Source organism: Oncorhynchus tshawytscha, linkage group LG32 (genome assembly GCF_018296145.1).
Source record: "Oncorhynchus tshawytscha isolate Ot180627B linkage group LG32, Otsh_v2.0, whole genome shotgun sequence".
NCBI classification, from domain to species: Eukaryota; Metazoa; Chordata; class Actinopteri; order Salmoniformes; family Salmonidae; genus Oncorhynchus; species Oncorhynchus tshawytscha.
In genome coordinates, this window is record NC_056460.1 from 4,602,195 (window position 1) to 4,622,790 (window position 20,596).

Below are 20,596 nucleotides of genomic sequence, written 5' to 3' on the forward strand. Positions count from 1 at the left end.
TAGGCTCAGGTCAGGCAGTGGTCGGTAATCCAGAGGTGGGGCAAAGTTACAGGATGGCAGGCAGGCTCAGGTCAGGCAGTGGTCGGTAATCAAATCAAATCAAATTTATTTATATAGCCCTTCGTACATCAGCTGATATCTCAAAGTGCTGTACAGAAACCCAGCCTAAAACCCCAAACAGCAAGCAATGCAGGTGTAGAAGCACGGTGGCTAGGAAAAACTCCCTAGAAAGGCCAAAATCTAGGAAGAAACCTAGAGAGGAACCAGGCTATGTGGGGTGGCCAGTCCTCTTCTGGCTGTGCCGGGTGGAGATTATAACAGAACATGGCCAAGATGTTCAAATGTTCATAAATGACCAGCATGGTCGTATAATAATAAGGCAGAACAGTTGAAACTGGAGCAGCAGCACGGTCAGATGGACTGGGGACAGCAAGGAGTCATCATGTCAGGTAGTCCTGGGGCATGGTCCTAGGGCTCAGGTCCTCCGAGAGAGAGAAAAAAAAGAGAGAATTAGAGAGAGCATATGTGGGGTGGCCAGTCCTCTTCTGGCTGTGCCGGGTGGAGATTATAACAGAACATGGCCAAGATGTTCAAATGTTCATAAATGATCAGCATGTTCGAATAATAAGAAGGCAGAACAGTTGAAACTGGAGCAGCAGCACGGCCAGGTGGACTGGGGACAGCAAGGAGTCATCATGTCAGGTAATCCTGGGGCATGGTCCTAGGGCTCAGGTCCTCCGTGAGAGAGAAGGAGAGAATTAGAGAACGCACACTTAGATTCACACAGGACACCGAATAGGACAGGAGAAGTACTCCAGATATAACAAACTGACCCTAGCCCCCGACACATAAACTACTGCAGCATAAATACTGGAGGCTGAGACAGGAGGGGTCAGGAGACACTGTGGGACCCATCCGAGAGACTGAGGAAAAGCAGGAGCAGATAACAAAAACAATGGTTGACAAAACAAGACAAACTGGCAACAAAAACAGGAACACAGGTATAAATACACGTGATAATAGGGAAGATGGGTGACACTTAGAGGGGGGTGGAGACAATCACAAAGACCAGATCTTTGCCCACCTGCACAGCCCCCTGGTTGACCGGGGTGTCGACGGTGGAAGTCGGCTATGAGGGCTGGGTCCAGGATGTCTCTAGCGGAGACCCAGTACCTCTCCTCCGGGCCATAACCCTCCCAGTCAACCACTCCTCCCCGTGGTCGAACCCTCAGGTGTCACCATGTACGTTGGATGGCCATCGATGACACGGGGAGGAGTGGTTGGCCTGGAAATAGAAGACAAAGGGCTGTGAAGCATGGGCTTAATTCTATACACATGGAATGTAGGATGAATACAAAGGGCAACAGAATATGGACAGCAGAGGGGCTAATGATCTTGGAGATGGGGAAAGAGCCGATAAACTGGGGGGACAGTTTGGGAGACTCCACCCGGAGGGACAGATCCCGGGTGGACAGCCATACCTTCTGCCCAAGACGATACTGGGGAACCGGGGTCCGATGCCGATTCGCTTGTCGCCGATACCTGGAGGTGGTCTTGAGGAGTGCCAACCGGAAGGTATGCCGACCTCCTCTTCCTGCTCAGTGAAGAGCAGGGGCCGATACCCCAGGGAACACTCAAGGGGAGACCGTGCAGAGCAGGGAAGGGTGTTGCGGGCATATTTGACCCACACAAGCTGCTGGATCCAGGTGGTGGGGTTGGTGGAAACCAGGCAGCGCAGGGTAATTTCGAGGTCCTGGTTGGCTCGATCCGACTGGCCTTTTGGACTGGGAATGAACCCCGGAGGACAGGCTGGCCAGCGACCCAATGAGGGTGCAGAACGACTTCCAGAACTGGGACGAGAACAGGAACCATAATACGAAAAGCGCTGTCGCACAAAGGTCAGGGTTCGACGGGCGCTCGGGTGGCAGGCCAGCTTGGAAGAGCAGGCCCACTCAAGGACCGCGGACCAGAAGGCATCAGGAACGAACATCCGGTTATCAACCCCCCTGGGCTTCGGCTGGGAATGCTGCGCCTCACAGACCTGCTCCTTATTCCCCAGCTGAGTGCCGTCGCCAGGCATAAAGTACGAATGATGGTTTCAGGTTCCGGGGTAGTAGTTGTGGGGCTATAGCGGCGGGACAGTGCATACACCTTGATTTCTTGGATCCCGGCCGGTAAGAGAGGGAGAGGTTGAACCGTGTGAACAGCAGGGCCCATCTGGCTAGCCTGGAGTTGAGGCACTTGGCGGTGTGGAGATACTCCAGGTTCTTGTGGTCAGTCCACACAATGAACAGATGTTCCGCCCTCTCCAGGCCAAGGAGATGAGTGGTAGCGGGTAACGGTTCTTAACCGTAATGTCACTGAGTCACCAGTAGTCAATGCATGGGCGCAGGGTCTTGTCCTTTTCCTCCACAAAGAAGAACCCTGCGCCTGCGGGACATGAAGAGGGACGGATAAATCCAGCAGCTAGGGAGTCCCCAATGAAGGTCTCCATAGTCTTGGTCTCCGATCCCGACAGAGAGTACAGATGTCCCCGGGGCATCGTGGTGCTAGGGAGAATGTCAATCCCGCAGTCATAGGACGGAAGGCAGGCTCAGGGTCAGTTCAGGCAGAGGTTGGTAATCCCGAGGTGGGGCAAAGGTACAGGACGGCTGGCAGGCTCAGGGTCAGTGGCAGGCAGAGTGGTCAAGTGGGTAAAGGGTCAGGACAGGCAAGGGTCAAAAACCAGGAGGACAAGAAAGAGACTGGGAGAAAGCAGGAGCTGATAACAAAAACGCTGGTTGGCTTGACAAAACAAGACAAACTGGCAACAGACAAACAGAGAATACAGGTATAAATACACAGGGGAAGATGGGCGACACTTGGAGGGGCGTTGGAGACAATCACAAAGACAGGTGAAATAGATCAAGGTGTGACAGTATAACTTGGTTCTGAATTATTAGTCCCACTAAATCCTTCACTCATATCTTACTTTTCTTTGGAACACTATTTTTCATACAAGGTTTAAGTTAGAAACACTATTCAAACTCTATAAAGTGCAGACTGGTATGGAATGGTGTGGTTGTATACAACTTGTTCTTCTTTTTGTCCTTCTCCATCCACTTCGATGGGATTTTTCATAATTTTAAAGCTCCCATTGTCAAAAATGGCCATGACTTCCAACATTCTATTCATTGTAAACAATGTAACTTTTAACACATAGTACCTACTTTTACCACTTTCCAAACAGCTTAGACAAACACTTAAAGGGGATGATATTTGTCAACTTCTCTGCTATTCAACCTGTGATGAGGAAAAACATTAAGATCCACAACATTTATTCCACGGGACAAAACTAGGGCCAGAGTATGACTGTGGCAGTGAGTAGGTTCGGAGACATGTTGGACAAAACCCACTGAGTCGATGATGGCTCCGAAAGCCTTTTGGTTTGGGCCTGTGGACTTTTCCATGTGAATATTAAAGTCACCAAAAAATTCGAATATTATCTACCGTGACTACAAGGTCCTATAGGAATTCAAGGAACTCAGTGAGGAACACTGTATATGGCCCAGGAGGCCTGTAAACAGTAGCTATAAAAAGTAATTGAGTAGGCTGCATAGATTTCATGACTAGAAGCTAAAAATACGAAAATGCAGTCGTTTTTTGGGGGGGTAAATTGACATTTTATATCGTAAATGTTAGCAACACCTCCGCCTTTGCGGGATGCGTGGGGGATATGGTCACTAGTGTAAGCGAGAGGTGAGGCCTCATTTAACACAGTAAATTCATCAGGCTTAAGCCATGTTTCAATCAGGCCAATCACATCAAGATTATGATCAGAGATTAGTTCATTGACTATAACTGCCTTGGAAGTGAGGGATCTAACATTAAGTAGCCCTATTTTGTGATGTGAGATATCACAGTCTCTTTCAATAATGACAGGAATGGAGGTCTTTTTTCCAGTGAAATTGCTAAGATGAACACAGCCATGTTTAGTTTTGCCCAATTTAGATCGAGGCACAGACATGGTCTCAATGGGGGTAGCTGAGCTAACTACACTGACTGTGCTAGTGGCAGACTCCACTAAGCTGGCAGGCTGGCTAACAGCCTTCTGTCTGGCCTGCACCCTATCTCATTGTGGAGCTAGAGGAGTTAGAGCCCTGTCTATGTTTGTAGATAAGATGAGAGCACCGCTCCAGCTAGGATAGAATCCGTCACTCCTCAACAGGCCAGGCTTGGTCCTGTTTGTGGGTGAGTCCCAGAAAGAGGGCCAATTATCTACAAATTATATATTTTGGGAGGGTCAGAAAACAGTTTTCAAGCAGCGATTGCGTTGTGAGACTGCTGTAGAGCTCATCACTCCCCTTAACTGGGACGGGACCAGAGACAATTACTCGATGCCGACACATCTTTTTAGCTGATTTACATATTATACATTACGTGTGAAACATTATGTCAGGATTATATATAGATTCAATTAATGAGATGTTGGGGGAGATTCTCCTTATAGTCAATAAAAGGTTGCCAAATTCTGTAAAATGTCTTTAACTTATTCCTCAAGCAGTAAGTGATGTTCTCCAAAGGGATACAACTATTAACTTCCGATAGCCACATTGCAACTGGCAGGGAGGAATCCAATTTCCATTTCAAGGCAATACATTTCTTGGCCCCCTGAAGCTATGTTGCGCTTGGTCTGACTGGCTGGTCTGACAGAAATAACTTCTACTAATCTAGAGGTACAGCTGTTTTAGTAACCACATCAACTACTTTGGTAACCCTTCATTTTACACATAGTGTCAATTTAGTCTTAGGAACCAAGGAAGTTAGTACTACATGAATTAGTACATACAAAGTCACAAAATGTAATTATATTGATAACTACAAGTAAGAAGGTAGGTATAACTCAGTACCAGTTAATAACTATACCTAGTAACTCCAAGGAACATACAAAGTCACAAAAGGTAATTATATAGCAAAACATTTTCCCCAAAAGTAAGTACAAGTAAGAACCAGCTTATTACTATATAAATACGTAGTCACACCAGTCTCTTTCAAAGTAATACCTAAGAATCACCAATGAACATACATGGTAATTTATAATGTATTACTATGTAAATACCAACCAAAATACCTTCTCTCGTTGTTTCTATGTACTTAACCTTTAGTTACCATGAATGTTCATAGTAACATCTTCCTTCACTCATGCTGCCAAACATACCCTCGTAAAACTGACCATCCTACCATCATACCGGTCCTTGACTTCGGCGATGTCATCTATAAAATAGCCTCCAACACTCTACTCAGCAAACTAGATGTAGTCTATCACAGTGCCATCCGTTTTGCCACCAAAGCCCCATACACTACTCACCACTGCGACCTATACGCTCTCGTTGGCTGGCCCTCGCTTCATACTCATCGCCAAACCCACTGGCTACAGGTTATCTACAAGTCTCTGCTAGGTAAAGCCCCGCCCTATCTCAGCTCGCTGGTCACCATAGCAACACCCACTCATAGCACGCGCTCCAGCAGGTATATCTCACTGGTCACCCCCAAAGCCAATTCCTCCTTTGGTCGCCTTTCATTCCAGTTCTCTGCTGCCACTGACTGGAACGAACTGTAGAAATCACTGAAGCTGTGATTTCTCTCACTAGCTTTAAGAACCAGCTGTCAGAGCAGCTCACAGCTCACAGCTCACAGATCACTGCACCTGTTCATAGCCCATCTGTATATCTATCTACCTCATCCCCATACTGTATTTATTATTTTATTTTGCTCCTTTTGCACCACAGTATCTCTACTTGCACATCCATCTTTTGCACATCTACCATTCCAGTGTTTAATTGCCATATTGTAATTACTTCACCACCACGGCCTATTTATTGCCTTAACTCCCTTATTTGACCTAGTTTGCACTCACTGTATATAGACTTTGTTTTATTTTTTTACTGTATTATTGACTGTATGTTTAGTTCATTCCATGTGTACAAGGCATGGCAAATTATTATTCTCCAATTGCAAAACTATCAGGCACGTACTGTTCGACGCCCAATTCCAGTTCCTCAATTTTCTTTTCCAAAGAAGATTGTAGGTTACTTTGGTCCACGGTGTACTCCACAAAGAAGGCTTACAGGATGAAAGCAATGAAAATACTGAGGAACAAATGCACGTGATACTCAATTCTCATAAAGAGCGAGCGAGTTATCAAAGTCATACTATGCTGAGTTCCAACTGGATTCCTATCACTACCCCTTAGGCACTCCTGCAGATCTGAAACTATTGGATGGGTACAAGCCAATCAAAAGGCAATGTGAAGTTATTACCATACTGCTTAAGCTTGTCTAATCCTTTTAGATCTACTGTAGTGCCTGTAGGGGTAGGAGCTAGGGGTCGATTTGATATTCAGCAATAGAGTATCATTGAGAAAAGTTTGTTTGGTTCTCAATATTTCAAAGGAGACTTGTTCTTACTTGATGACTACAATGTGGAAGAGGACGAAGAACATCCTGGCTGAGATGTGAGTGACCGCGATGAAACCGCTGGACAGCAGTGGGACCAACATTAAAGAAAATAATAAAATAGTAACAATTCTCCACTGAGTGGTCAGGAATGATCAACTTAGCCTGGCAACTTAGAGAATCATTGAGAAATTACCCAGTTGTCTAAAATAAGCTATGAAGACTAGTAAATAAAAAGTTGTTATATTGCAATTGCATCTCATTTTTAATCCTCTACACACTAACCTACTGTAAAGTTTTAGTCAGTGACCACTGCTTACTGTACATTACAATTCAAGATTTCTATCTTGTAGCAACATTTTCACAAGAGTACGGAAAAAGTATTGTTTTAGCTCAATGTATTTTCCCAAGCTTTGAAAGGGATATCATGCCACTGGTTGACCACGGTGAGTTCCAGTAGGAGGATAAAAGAGGAAACAACGTTGTTAAAGTTGTTCTTGCAGTAGTTGTGCTTGGCGAACACTAAGTTTGAGCAGGGTGTTTCCACAGAATGCCTTATCCGGATCAGTGGAGTTGGCCTCGAAAAAACATATTTTCCCTTTGAACAACTCAATTCCCACCATGGTGAATATGTAATAGACCACCTGAGAAATATATGGGACAACTATGCAGTCAATCAATCAGTTGCAACACAGGATTACATATTGGAGGGATATTTCACTCCAAAATCAATTGTCTGATGTTTTCAGCCATCATAATAAAGTGTAATTTAAATATGCGTCAATGACCAAGACCATCTGTTTTGTAGATCCAGCTGTATGGCCTAATCCAAAATGAACAGAAGAGATAAGCGCCACACAATTGTAGTTCTTATTTTTGCCCCCATTCATTTGGGGTTGAGGCATATAGCTGGATATACACAGCTGACAGATTGGGAATTTGATTCATCTTGACATTTGAAATCATCTGATATCCCTTACAAGCGTCAATCTCATGAGCTTAGTTCAACTGAACCCAAAATAAGCTTGTTCACTCCAATGTTTGTAAACAAACAACTTACGACAATGAGCTGTCTGAAAGTGAGTATCCTCGGTCCAATCTTGATGAGGGTGTTGATGATGGCACGGAACCTGAGGGGAGAAAGAACATCAGGAAGAGTGAGTTCCACGTCTAAGTCCATGAATGATAATATCAAATCAACCATATCTGACTTGTATAGGTCTTTCTGCCAATTCATTTCATCACAGATACTAGCCCTGGCAGTTAAGCGAAAAGGTTTGATAATGTTTCACATCTTTATTTTGAAACTCTCTTACATGCACGCGTACTGTACATGAGCGCGCGCACACACACACACACACACACACACACACACATATACACACAGGAAATGGAAGTCCTTGACCTCCTAACCTTTTGATGTTGTCTACCACTTGTATGAGCCTCAGGATGCGCAGGATGAACACAATGTCCAGGATCTGGCGGCTGGTGTAGCCATCAGCTGGGACAAAACACATGAACATCACAACATGAACGCCAGGCAGACTCAGAGGGCAAAATCATTTTACATGCATGCGTTCTATGCTGCAAGTTACCCATGTTCCAAAACAGGCTGTAGTAGAGGGCACCATTGACAGCATAATGAAAAAAGGGACACAAAGAAAATAAACATCCAAGGTCAACATAGGAAGCAGATGCTTGATTTATGGCGCTTTTCAACAAGCTCCTAAAAGTAGGAAAAACCTCATCCATCGCCAATGTATGCCACCCACTACCAATGTATGTCATTATATACTATACTGATTTTTCAATAATTTAATTGATGAGTATCTATCATGAGTCATCTATCAACAAAAAAAAACATGAATAAAGTACCATCTTATTTTATCTTTCATTGCTCAAATTTCAAATGAAACATAATGACGACTCCTCATTCAACAGACAATCATCAATATGTTTAAAATAATACATGAAAAAGTCAAAGCGCCATGGGAAACAGAAACAGGATGACACCAACACACCAATGACAGGCTTACTGTCAGGATTTGGCCAGGGTTGTTCCGGTTTTGGTCACTAGATGCCCCCATTGTGCTTTTTGACCCTTTTGTTTTCCCTTGTTCCCAGTTATGATTTGCACCTGTGCCTCGTTTCTCTTGGATGTATTTAAACCCTTAGTTTTCCTCAGTTCTTTGCTCTGTGTTTGAATGTTAGCACCCAGCGATGCTGTGAACATTTGTTGCGCCAGTTGGACTCTCTTGAGGTACTCTGTTTTTGTTTATTTATTTTTGATTATCTTTTGAGGCTTTTTTTCTGCTGTACCTACCACCTTGTGGATTTACCTTTTGACTTGGAGGATTACCTTTGTTCTCTTGCAATTACTTTTGACGTTGTGGATTTATATTTTTGCCTGAACTTTCCTTTTTACTTTATTAAAACACTGTTTCCAGTACTGCTGTGTCTGCCTCATCTTCTGGGTTCTGCTGACTATTAGTGGCTTAGTTTGCTAAGTGATTGTTTCTCACACCGGAGACCTGAGTTTGTAACCGGGTCCTGACACTTACTATAGGTGACCTTCCCGGGGCCAGCACAATGGTCAACAGGAGCCAGCATTAAAAATGAGCCGTGATCACCACCAGAGGGTGGCTTATGGGGAACAGCAAACCCCAGACAAAATGGACAATTAAGTTGCATATTGTATTTCACTTAACTTTTACTGTTCTCAGACCCGGTGGTCTACAATCGGAAATGTAGGCCTAAAACATTGATGGTTGCAATGCAGGCAAACTGCTGCTGAGCCCTTAACAAATAAAATAACATTTACTGTTTGAGTAAAGTGTGGAAGTCATCCATGATAACACAATGTGCTAGATTTAAAGACACAGTACCCATCAAAGTTTGGACACACCCACTCAAGGGTTTCTCTTTATTTCTACATTGTAGAATAATAGTGAAGACATCAACTATGCAATAACACATGGAATCACGTAGTAACCAAAGAAAGTGTTAAACAAATCAACATATTATTGATTCTTCAAACAAGCCACCCTTTGCCATGACAGCTCCGCATTCTCTCATCCAGCTTCACCTGGAGTGCTTTTCCAACAGTCTTGAATGAGTTCCCACATATGCTGAGCACTTGTTGGTTGCTTTTCCTTCACTCTGCAGTCCAACTCACCCCAAATCATTTCAAATTTGGTTGCGGTCAGGTGATTGTGGAGACCAGGTCATCTGACGCAGCACTCTATCACTCTCCTTCTTGGTCAAATAGCCTTTATACAGCCTAAAGGTGTGTTGGGTCATTGTTCTGTTGAAAAACAAATGATAGTCACACTAAGCACTAACCAGATGGGATGGCGTATCGGTGTCGAAGGCTGTTGTAGTAGCCATGCTGGTAAAGTGTGCCTTGAATTCTAAATAAATCAGACAGTGTCACCAGCAAAGCACCCCCACACCATCGTACCTCCATGTTTTACAGTGGGAACCACCACATGCATAGATCATCCGTTCACCGCCTCTGCGTCTCAAAAAGACACGGCGGTTGGAACCAAAAATCACACATTTGGACGCATCAGACCAAAGGACAGATTTCCACTGGTCAAATGGCCATTGCTCATGTTTCTTGGCCCAAGCAAGTCTCTATTGTTGTTCTTTAGTAGTGGTTTCTTTGCAGCAATTCTAACATGAAGGCCTGATTCACGCAGTCTCCTCTGAACAGTTGATGTTGAGATGTGTCTGTTAAACTTTGAAGCATTTATTTGGCCTGAAATTTCTGAGGCTGATAACTCTAATGAACTTATCCTCTACAGCAGAGGTAACTCTGAGTCTTCCCTTCCTGTGGCGGTCCTCATGAGAGCTAGTTTCAGCATAGCGCTTGATGTTTTTTGTGACTCCACTTGAAGAAACTTTCTACATTGACTGAGCTTCATGTCTTAAAGTAATGATGGACTGTCGTTTCCCTTTGCTTACTTGGGCTGTTCTTGCAATAATATGGACTTGGTCTTTTACCAAATAGGGCTATCTTCTGTATACCACCCCTACCTTGTTACTACTGATTGTCTCAAACGCATTAAGAAGGAAAGAAATTCCACAAATTAACTTTTAACAAGGCACACCTGTTAAATTAAATGCATTTCAGGTGACTACCTCACGAAGCTGGTTGAGAGAATGCCAACAGTATGCAAAGCTGTCATCAAGGCAAAGGGTGGCTACTTTGAAGAATCTCAAAAAATAAATATTTTGATTTGTGTAACACTTTTTGGGTTACTACATGATTCCATATGTGCTATTTCATAATTTTGATGTCTCCACTAGTATTCTACAATGTAGAAAATAGTCAAAATAAAAGAACCCTTGAATGAGTAGGTGTGTCAAACTTTTGGCTGGTATTGTATTGGGCCGGTTTCCCGAACACAGATTATGCCTAATTCTGGAATAAAAACCATGCTCAATGGAGATTCTAATGTATTTCTAATTCAGGACTAGGTTTAGTCGGTGTCCAGAAATATTGCCCATTTTTGTTTTGGATGTTCAAACTTAGAAATATGTAGTACACTACATTGTTATTGACCAAATACTTTTTTTCCACCATAATTTGCATATAAATTCATTAAAAATCCTACAATGTGATTTTCTGGATTTTTTTTCTTCTCATTTTGTCTGTCATAGTTGAAGTGTACCTATGATGAAAATTACAGGCCTCTCTCATCTTTTTAAGTGGGAGAACTTGCACAATTGGTGGCTGACTAAATACTTTTTGCCCCACTGTATGTAAATGTGATCTGTTATTTAATTTTAATAAATTAGCAAACATTTCTAAAAACCTGTTTGTGCTTTGTCATTATGGGGTATTGTGTGTAGATTGATGAACAAAACAAACAATATTACATTTTAGAGTAAGACTGTAACCTAACAAAATGTGGGAAAAGTCAAAGGGTCTGAATACTTTCCGAAGGCACTGTCTACATTCAGATACTTTGACAAGCTCCCCCAAACCTCTTCTGGACCATGCGCCAGACGAGCCGACTGGGGGAAGAGAGAGAGAGAGAGAGGGGAGCCATGTCTTGAGCGGGTGAGGCCGTGACATCATCATGATCACCTGGATGTTCAGGAAGTCCGCCAGCTGAACAAATGCCACTTTCCCTGAACAGATGGGTAGACAAAATTAATAAATGAAGGTCATCTTGGGTAACACTATGGTCGCGTTCCAGGGCAACTATATTGCAGGCATTGTATTGCATGAACCAATGGTTGTGTACCATGTCAGTAAATGGGAATTCGGGATTCAAATGGCTATATCATATGATGTGGATGTTAGCTGACATATTAAACACCTATCCAGGTCTTGTGAGATCTGGCAGCCATCTACAATTTACTCAGCATGTAACACATCTTTGTGTGGGTCTCTGTGTGAAGTCGACTCCAACCACAAACCTATGCAGCCGCACAAGCTGGTTCCAACTGGCCTGGCTTACCACAGGCTCCTCCTCTCCCTTCCTTTCCTGCAGCACACCGAAGGCTTGCACCATCTTGTGCCTCTTGGCCCTGACGAGCTTCCATATATCTTTCTGATTGGGTACATAGGATAGGAGTAGGATGAAGTTGCCCATAGACAGTGATCTTGGGTCAGTTTAGAATTTTCCCCACAAATGGTTGAGGTTAGGATTGGGGAGGGGAATCTGATCCTAGACCTAACTAGAGGAAACTTCACCACATGGGTGAAGTGACTTCACTTGACCTACAACCTCGGTAGTCTAAAGTATGCGTTCCTTCATCTTCACTTATCTAACACCCACCTAGGGAAAGTGATGAGACGGTTCTCATAATGAGTCCTTTTTGACACCACCCAATTATTAGCTGCTCACTTTTCTCACCAACTCAGTGGCCTTGTGGTTAGAGTGTCTGCCCTGAGATTGGAAGGTTAGGAATTTGATGACCGGCGGAGACATACCAAAAGACTGTAAAAATAGGACCTGATGGGTCTCTGCTTGGCACTTAGCATTAAGGAGATCTGAGGGAAAAGCCCTGCGATAGGACGCTATTCTTTCTTGGGGGGGGTGCCTTAAGCTGCCTTAAGCTACAGAAACAGTAGAAAGGAGCAGAGGAGCCTATGAGCCATTCCATTTTAAAGTCAATAATGAATTTCATATTAAACACATAACAAAAGCACTCAAAATAGCTACCTTTAAGCCACAACCTATCAAAGTTGTGTGACGTTCCACTATCTCAGACACACTCTACACAGAATTAAACAAACCATATCAGAAACAACAAAAGGAGCAAATCTCTATCATTGTCTTGTCTGCCCACTCTACCTTCAGGTACTTTTTGTAGTTGTTGTACACAACCACCAAGAACACCAACAAGTGTTGAAGAGGATATAGATGAAGAACACTGTCACGTCCTGACTGTAGTTCATTTTTTATGTCTCTATTTTAGTTTGGTCAGGGCGTGAGTTGGGGTGGGCATTCTATGTGTTGTTCTATGTTTTTGTATTTCTGTGTTTGGCCTGGTATGGTTTCCAATCAGAGGCAGCTGTTTATCGTTGTCTCTGATTGAGAACCATACTTAGGCAGCCTGTCTGCACCAGACAGAACTGTTTCGTGTTGGTCTATTTTTGTTATTTTGTCTTAGTGTTCTGAGTTATAATAAATATTAACATGGACACGTACCACGCTGCAGTTTGGTCCGATCTTGACTACTCTTCCTCAGGTGACAAGGAAAACTGTTACAAACACAGCAAAGAAAATGCTGAAGTTGTATGCTGGCATCCTACGTGGGAAAATAAAGAAAAATTCATCAAGATTTGTCCACGTACAGTACCAGTCAAAAGTTTGGACACCTACTCATTCCTGGATTTTTCTTTATTTTTTACTATTTACCATTCTAGAATAATAGTGAAGACATCAAAACTATGAAATAACACATATAGAATCATGTAGTAACCAAAAAGTGTTAAACAAATCAAAATATATTTTATATTTGAGATTCTTCAAAGTAGCCACCCTTTGCCTTGATGACAGCTTTGCACACTTTTGGTATTCCCTCAACCAAATTCATGAGGTAGTCACCGGGAATTCATTTCAATTAACAGGTGTGCCTTGTTAAAAGTTAATTTGTGGAATTTCTCTCCTTCGTTTGAGCCAATCAGTTGTGTTAGGGGTGGTATACAGAAGATTGCCCTATTTGGTAAAAATACAAAATCCATATTATGGCAAGAACAGCTAAGCAAAGAGAAACGACAGTCCATCATTACTTTAAGACATGAAGGTCAGTCAATCCGGATAATTTCAAGAACTTTCAAAGTTTCAAGTGCAGTCAATAAAACCATTAAAGAAACCACTACTAAAGGACACCAATAAGAAGAAGAGACTTGCTTGGGCCAAGAAACACGAGCAATTAACATTAGACCAGTGGAAATCTTTTGGGCTGATGAGTCTAAATTTGAGATTTCTGGTTCCAACCGCCGTGTCTTTGTGAGTCGCAGAGTAGGTGAACAGATTATCTCCACATGTGTGGTTCCAACCGTGAAGCATGGAGGAGGTGGTGTGATGGTGCTTTCTTGGTGACACTGTCAGTGATTTATTTAGAATTCAAGGCACACTTAATCAGCTTGGCTACCACAGCATTCTGCAGTGATACGCCATCCCATCTGGTTTGCGCTTAGTGTGAGTATCATTTGTTTTTCAACAGGAAAATGACCAAACACACCTCCAGGCTGTGAAAGGACTATTTGACCAAGAAGGAGAGTGATAGTGCTGCATCAGATTACCTAGTCTCCACAATCACCCGACCTGGGATGAGTTGGACCGCAGAGTGAAGGAAAAGCAGCCAACAAGTGCTTAGCATATGTGGGAACTCCTTCAAGACTGTTGGAAAAGCATTCCTCATGAAGCTGGTATAGAGAATGCCAAGACTGTGCAAAGCTGTCATCAAGGCAAAGGATTGCTACTTTGAAGAATCTAAAAATACATATTTTTTTACTAGGCAAGTCAGTTAAGAACAAATTCTTATTTTCAATGACGGCCTAGGAACAGTGGGTTAACTGCCTGTTCAGGGGCAGAACGACAGATTTGTACCTTGTCAGCTCAGGGATTTGAACTTGCAACCTTTCAGTTACTAGTCCAACGCTCTAACCACTAGGCTACCCTGCCACCCCAAAATATATTTTGATTTGTTTAACACTTTTTTTTATTTCTACATGATTCCACATGTGTTATTTCAAAGTTTTGATGTCTTCACTGTTGAAAATAGTGAAAATAAAATAAAAACCCTTGAATGAGTAGGTGTCCAAACTTTTGACTGTAATTGTCTGTATTTTAAAGATTAAACAATTACATTTCTACAGTTTAGTCATTTAGTTGAGAATCTTATCCAGAGCAACTACAACCAGTTTATTCAACTTCAGTAGGCAAAACCCACCACGTATTACCATCATTGCAAGTATAATCTACTCTCAGCAAAAAAGTTGTAGGTTTATTAGGTACGTTACCCGTTCAGTCACGTGTCCGTGGCTTGCTATATAAAGCAGGCAGACAGGCAGAGGCATTCAGTTACTGTTTAATTTAACATTAGAACAGCAAAACGAGTGACATTGGCGACTTTGAACGTCGTATTATCGTCAGTCCCAGGCGCTACGGTTTCATCTCAGAAACGTCTATCCTCCTGGACTTTTGACACACGATCTTGTCTAGGATTCACAAAGAATGGTGCATCCAAAACAGCTTGTTGATAAGAGGTCGAAGGAGAATGGCAAGAATCATGCAAGCTCCTGGCACACGTTAGGTCACTTGAGCAATATTTCCATGCCCCAAATAATTCAGGCTGTTCTGCAGGCAGAGGGACCCTGGATAAGTATCTAAGGGCAACTTGATCCTAGACACCTCCCCCTTCTATTGGAATAGAATAGCTGATCCTAGACCTTCTCTTATAGAGGCAACTACGGTAGTTTTCAGTGCAACTTTAAGTGCTACACATTTGGTAATAATTATTTGCTTGCCAACTATATCAGACTGGCATGGGTGCAGGCTTTTGTTCCAACCTAGTATGAACACACCTGACGCCAACTAATAAAAGTCTTGATAGAATATGAGTTGATTAGTTGAATCAGATGTGTTAATGCTTGGCTGGAATAAAGGCCTGCATTCAGACCAGGCTTCTGCAGACAAAATGGTCACCCCTGTTCTATATATTACAAAGCTGGCAGACATATGACTACAAGACATTCCTGATCCTGACTTACCTTTTCCCAAAGAGTTTGAGGGCCATGAGTGAGAACATGAGCACGCTGAACATGAAGAGCAGGAAGACAGAGGATCCCAAAGAGTTTGAGGGCCATGAGTGAGAACATGAGGATGAGAAAATGTCACGCTTTCTTTTTAAATAGGAGTAGTTAGTCGTCTCCTGGAGACCAAAGTAAATTGTATAGATTTAGTGTGGTAATTGTATTGTAGCCATATTGTTTCCATCTATCCAATACTGAAGTGGGTGAGAGTAATGGCTAATGGTTGACTTGCAATTCAGAATGTTTTATTATTTCATAGTAATTCTCACACAGAAACTTCTTAAAGTGGAGCCCAGTGTTGGAAGTTAGAATTGGTCTATCTTTAAGCAGCGTGGCGGCTTGAAGCTAGACCAATTCCAACATTGGGTTCCACTTTTCCACACACTGCTCAATCAAGAGTCAACACTACCCCAGTCATACAATTTACATTGACATTGAAATATGTTTGACCATCTATAGTTTCCGTATACTATCTATATGTACCCATCTATTGCTATTGTTAGGTTCTGATTATCAGAGTAAATAACTCGACGGACACTAGAGAAGTTTAACCAAGTTTAATGGCTCCAAAAGGGTTGCTACAGCTGGATTCAGACAAAAAAAACATTCACAAGCACTGGTATTTAACCCTTTCACCTAGGCTGAGTCTCCTTCTCCACAACTGAACAGCCAATTTATCTCTATTAATAGACAGAACCTTAGTGATATCTATTCTTCCTCACTTCATCTAACCTGACCTCTAACCCAAAGTGCTCACCAGACTGTCCCTGACAGATACCAGACTGTCCCTTCTCCTCCCAGAGGATCCCTGATGGATAACAATAACATATCCTGACATAATGTAAACATTATACATTACCCTCTCCCTCAGTGACAGTTAGTTTCTAAGATCTCCACCCATCTCTCCTTATCAATGCCTGCCACATGTAATCGCTTCCTTGCACTAAGCACATTCCAAGCTTAGTTGCACCCACTATATACCTTCCTCCTATAACCCTTAACTTCTGGTGTAGACCCTCTAAACCTCAGCACTCCATCTATGAATAAGTATATTTCACAATCTCAAAACCCAACACTCTCACCAGACTATATATATGTTTATATGTTTGCATACATGGTCAAAACAGGAGTTAGCAGTGTACAACAGCACATTCAAAATGAGTCATTTGTTTATTCAGAATTAAACTGAGTAATTTTGTCATTTTGATTAGGATCCCCATTAGCTAACACTATAACACTAGCTAATCTTCTTGGGGTCCAACACCAATTAACAAGAAATTACAAACAACCACTATCAAGACTTCAAACATTCAACAAGTAGACAATACAGATACTTAAAATTCCTGACAGGAAACACATTTATCATTCAGCTGATACTTTCTATTTGCTGTCCAGTCATATGGTCTATTACATTAGATGTTCTTTTATTTTTTTCTCAAAGGTGGATTTAATTTTTGCCTGAGAAATATTGATTGGTAAAAAGTTCCATTCAGCTATAGCTCTATATAAAACGGTAGATTTAAGGTGATTTGTCCTTGGCTTGAGTTGTTTTAGCTGTCCTGAATTTGCCTGTCTGGTTTGGAGGTTATGCGTGTGGCAATTATGTACTAATTGGACTGAAAAATACTTTGTTTTTTTGAAAAATATAATATTCTTAAAGAAAATCAGAAGACGAGATAGTAATTTGTTTTTAACGTGAAGCCATGAGAGATTCTGATGCATTTGAATAATATTCATTCGGTTAGAGCAATGAAGAGATAATCTGGCAGCCCTGTTTTGAGCCATTTGGAGCTTTTTTACATATCTTTCTTTGCTGCAGATGACCATATAACCGAACAGTACTCTAAGTGTGATAGGACCAGGGATGAGAATCACCTGATTCAGAGTGCTAGATGTTACATACTCTGAAATTCTTCTAGTAACAGCAATTCCCTTACCCTTGCTATGTTTTCTGACCATGATAAAGCTGCGTCAAACATGACGCCTAGTAGTTTTGTTTTTTTCACTTGCTCTACATGTATTCTATTCATCTGCAAATTCAATTGGGAGTCATCAGCAAGCATATATCTTGAACCAAATACAATACATTTCGTTTTAGAAATATTCAACACCAATTTGTTCATATCAACCCACTCAGACACCATTCTTAGTTCACTGCTCAGTACATCTGTTAGCTCATTACATTCTGATGCTTCACTATACAATGTAGAGTCATCAGCATACATGACCACTCTTGCTTTGTTCATTACTGAAGGTAAATAATTAGTAAAGATACATTAGAGTAGTGGGCCTAGGCAGCTTCCTTGAGGAACACCACAATGTGTATCTTTACTATTTGAAAAGCTACCATTAAAGAACACTTTTTGCCTTCTCCTGGATAGATAGCTTTCCATCCAGGATAGAGCTGCATCCTTAAGACCATAACATTTGAGTTTTCCTATAGTAACAGTTCATGATCAATTACATCAAAAGCAGCACTGAAATCCAGCAACACTGCACCAACTAACTTCCTATCATCCATACTCTTTAACCAATTATCTGTCATTCGTGCTATGGCCGTACTCTTAGAATGCCCTTCTTTGTACGCATGCTGGAAACCCGTTATCAGACCATTATATGAAAAAGAATCCTTGATTTGTACAGATACAATTTTTTCCAATAATTTACTTAACACAGGCAGCAAGCTTATAGGACAACTATTAAGACCAGTGAATGCAGATTGTTTATCCTTAGGTAGAGGAATAACCTTTGACTCTTTCCAGACTTCTGGGCACACCCCATACATCAAGCACTTATTAAAAATATGAGAGATTGGTGTAGATATTTGGTTAGCTGTAACTCTAAGCAATTTGGTGTCTAGATTACCTGTACCAGGTGACTTGTCATCCGAAAGAGACAACAGCATCCTTTCATCCACCTCTGCCCTTTCTACTTGGCAACAGAAATACCTTTCTTTCTCTTTGGACAGTTTATATTTTTAAAAAATCAATATTCATATCGCCCAAAAAATATATATTCCCTATTTTCATCAGATACCTTATCCAACATTTCGCAAATTACATCAAGATATTTCACATCAGCACATCAGTTTCAAATGTGGTAAATGCACCTACACCCATAGTGCCTCTAATCCATTCAACATTAAGTCCTTACGTTGTTTTGCTGGAATATGATTCTGGATGTAAACTGCAACTCCACCCCCATATCTATTTCTGTCCCTCCTGAACAAATTGTATCCATGTATAGAGATTTCAGCATCCTCAAAAGAAGAGTCCAAGTGAGTCTCTGATATTGCCAATACATGAATATTGTTTGACTTGCACTAGAGAGCCTATTTCCTGAATTTTGTTCCTTAAACTGCATATATTCAAGTGAGCCATTAACAGATCTTTCTTTGGTAGATTTACATGTCCAAACAAGAATCAGTAGTTTGAATCTGAGAGAGAGATACTCAGTGTGTGTATGTGGGGCTGAAATGACTTGTGTCTGTCGCTCCTCTTAACTCCATGGGAGGGAGGGTGAACAATCAGTTTGTCATACCTCAGATATGCTATGTCACCTCGTTCTCTTGCAGACTTCATGGCCGGTATTAGTTCCTTTCTTCTTTGACGGACTGAATCATAGAAATCCTCATTGATGAAGACTGCAATCTAATCCTTGAACCTGAGGAATTTCACTACAATTGGCCTGGGTCTGGTTCCCTTCTCACCACTAGTGACCCCTGGTTTCCCAGACCGGTGAGCACGTTCCAGCTCTACCTGTTGATTCAGTTGTAGCTCCTCATAAAACAGCTTTCGATCTTTGTCCTCTGATGCAGCCCATGTCTCACTTTGGCTCTCTTGGATACCATCTATTACAAGATGATTTCTCCTTGATTGTCCATTCAGGTGATCAGCCTTCCCAGACATGTTCTGGAGGCCCTCCCAGACTGTGGTGATTTCATTCCATATAGAGGAAGTTTCTGGAAAGTGTATCCTGTGTGGTCTTCCACACATCCACATCCTTCTATGTGAACTGAAGGGTTGTTTTAATGTCTTGTACATCTTTAGTTAGGTCGTCCAGCCGTTTGTTGGTAGACTCCAAGATCATTTGTATGAATCTTTAAAAGTTATTTTCCTGCTGAAGTATCATTTCCTTGTAGAAGACTCTCTGTTTCTCCAAGGGTTAACGTACCTGCCCAGCAGAGATGTAATCCTCGTCTTTTTTCTGAGGCATGATAGTAATGATAGTAGGACGAGCCCTCTATTCACTCCGTGAAATGAGAGATGCCAGCAGTAGAAAACTCAAGGCAAATTGAAGTGCGGCCCTAGCCACAAGGGCTAACCGCTTATCGTGCTTGGTATCCAGCAATAGTAGCCCAGGCTGCCTAGCTTGATAGCTAGCAGTTAGGCTAGCTGCTTTGCCAATGTATTACCACCTTGTTTGAGCTAGGATCCCTGGACATATATCAGCGGTCCCAGCATTAACGCTAACTGCGTCCCAGGATCCAGATATGAATAGGAAAACTACTGTAAACGTTTATTAGCTAACTAGGTCATTTGTGGTTAAAGTAAAACAAACCGAGTGTCTAGTCATAGCGTTACCACAAGGAAGTAACTAGGAGTTGAGAATCACTGACACAGGGAAACTTTGGGATCAAGGTTGTTTCACAACAATGTGCAAAGCACTTCTCAGCACATTCTCCTTCAAATGCTGCTACACTGACAGTCTCTGGGTGGGTTACCCAATTCCTTCTTGGCCAAAGTAGTATGCTATTTCTTTCAACGACCCAGACTAATACATGTTAGCAATACCTTGGTTGTGGGTTTGATTCCAGTACTGTTCATATATACAGAATATGTATAAGCTGTCGCTGGATAAAATCATTCTAATAATTAAAAAT

General features: G+C 42.0%; 1 pseudogene; it reads right to left on the reverse strand.

Annotated features, from left to right (window-relative positions):
* Positions 1–2,365: 2,365 nt before the first annotated feature.
* Positions 2,366–19,929, reverse strand: LOC121841561 (annotated as a pseudogene).
* Between the last annotated feature and the right edge of the window lie 667 nt (positions 19,930–20,596).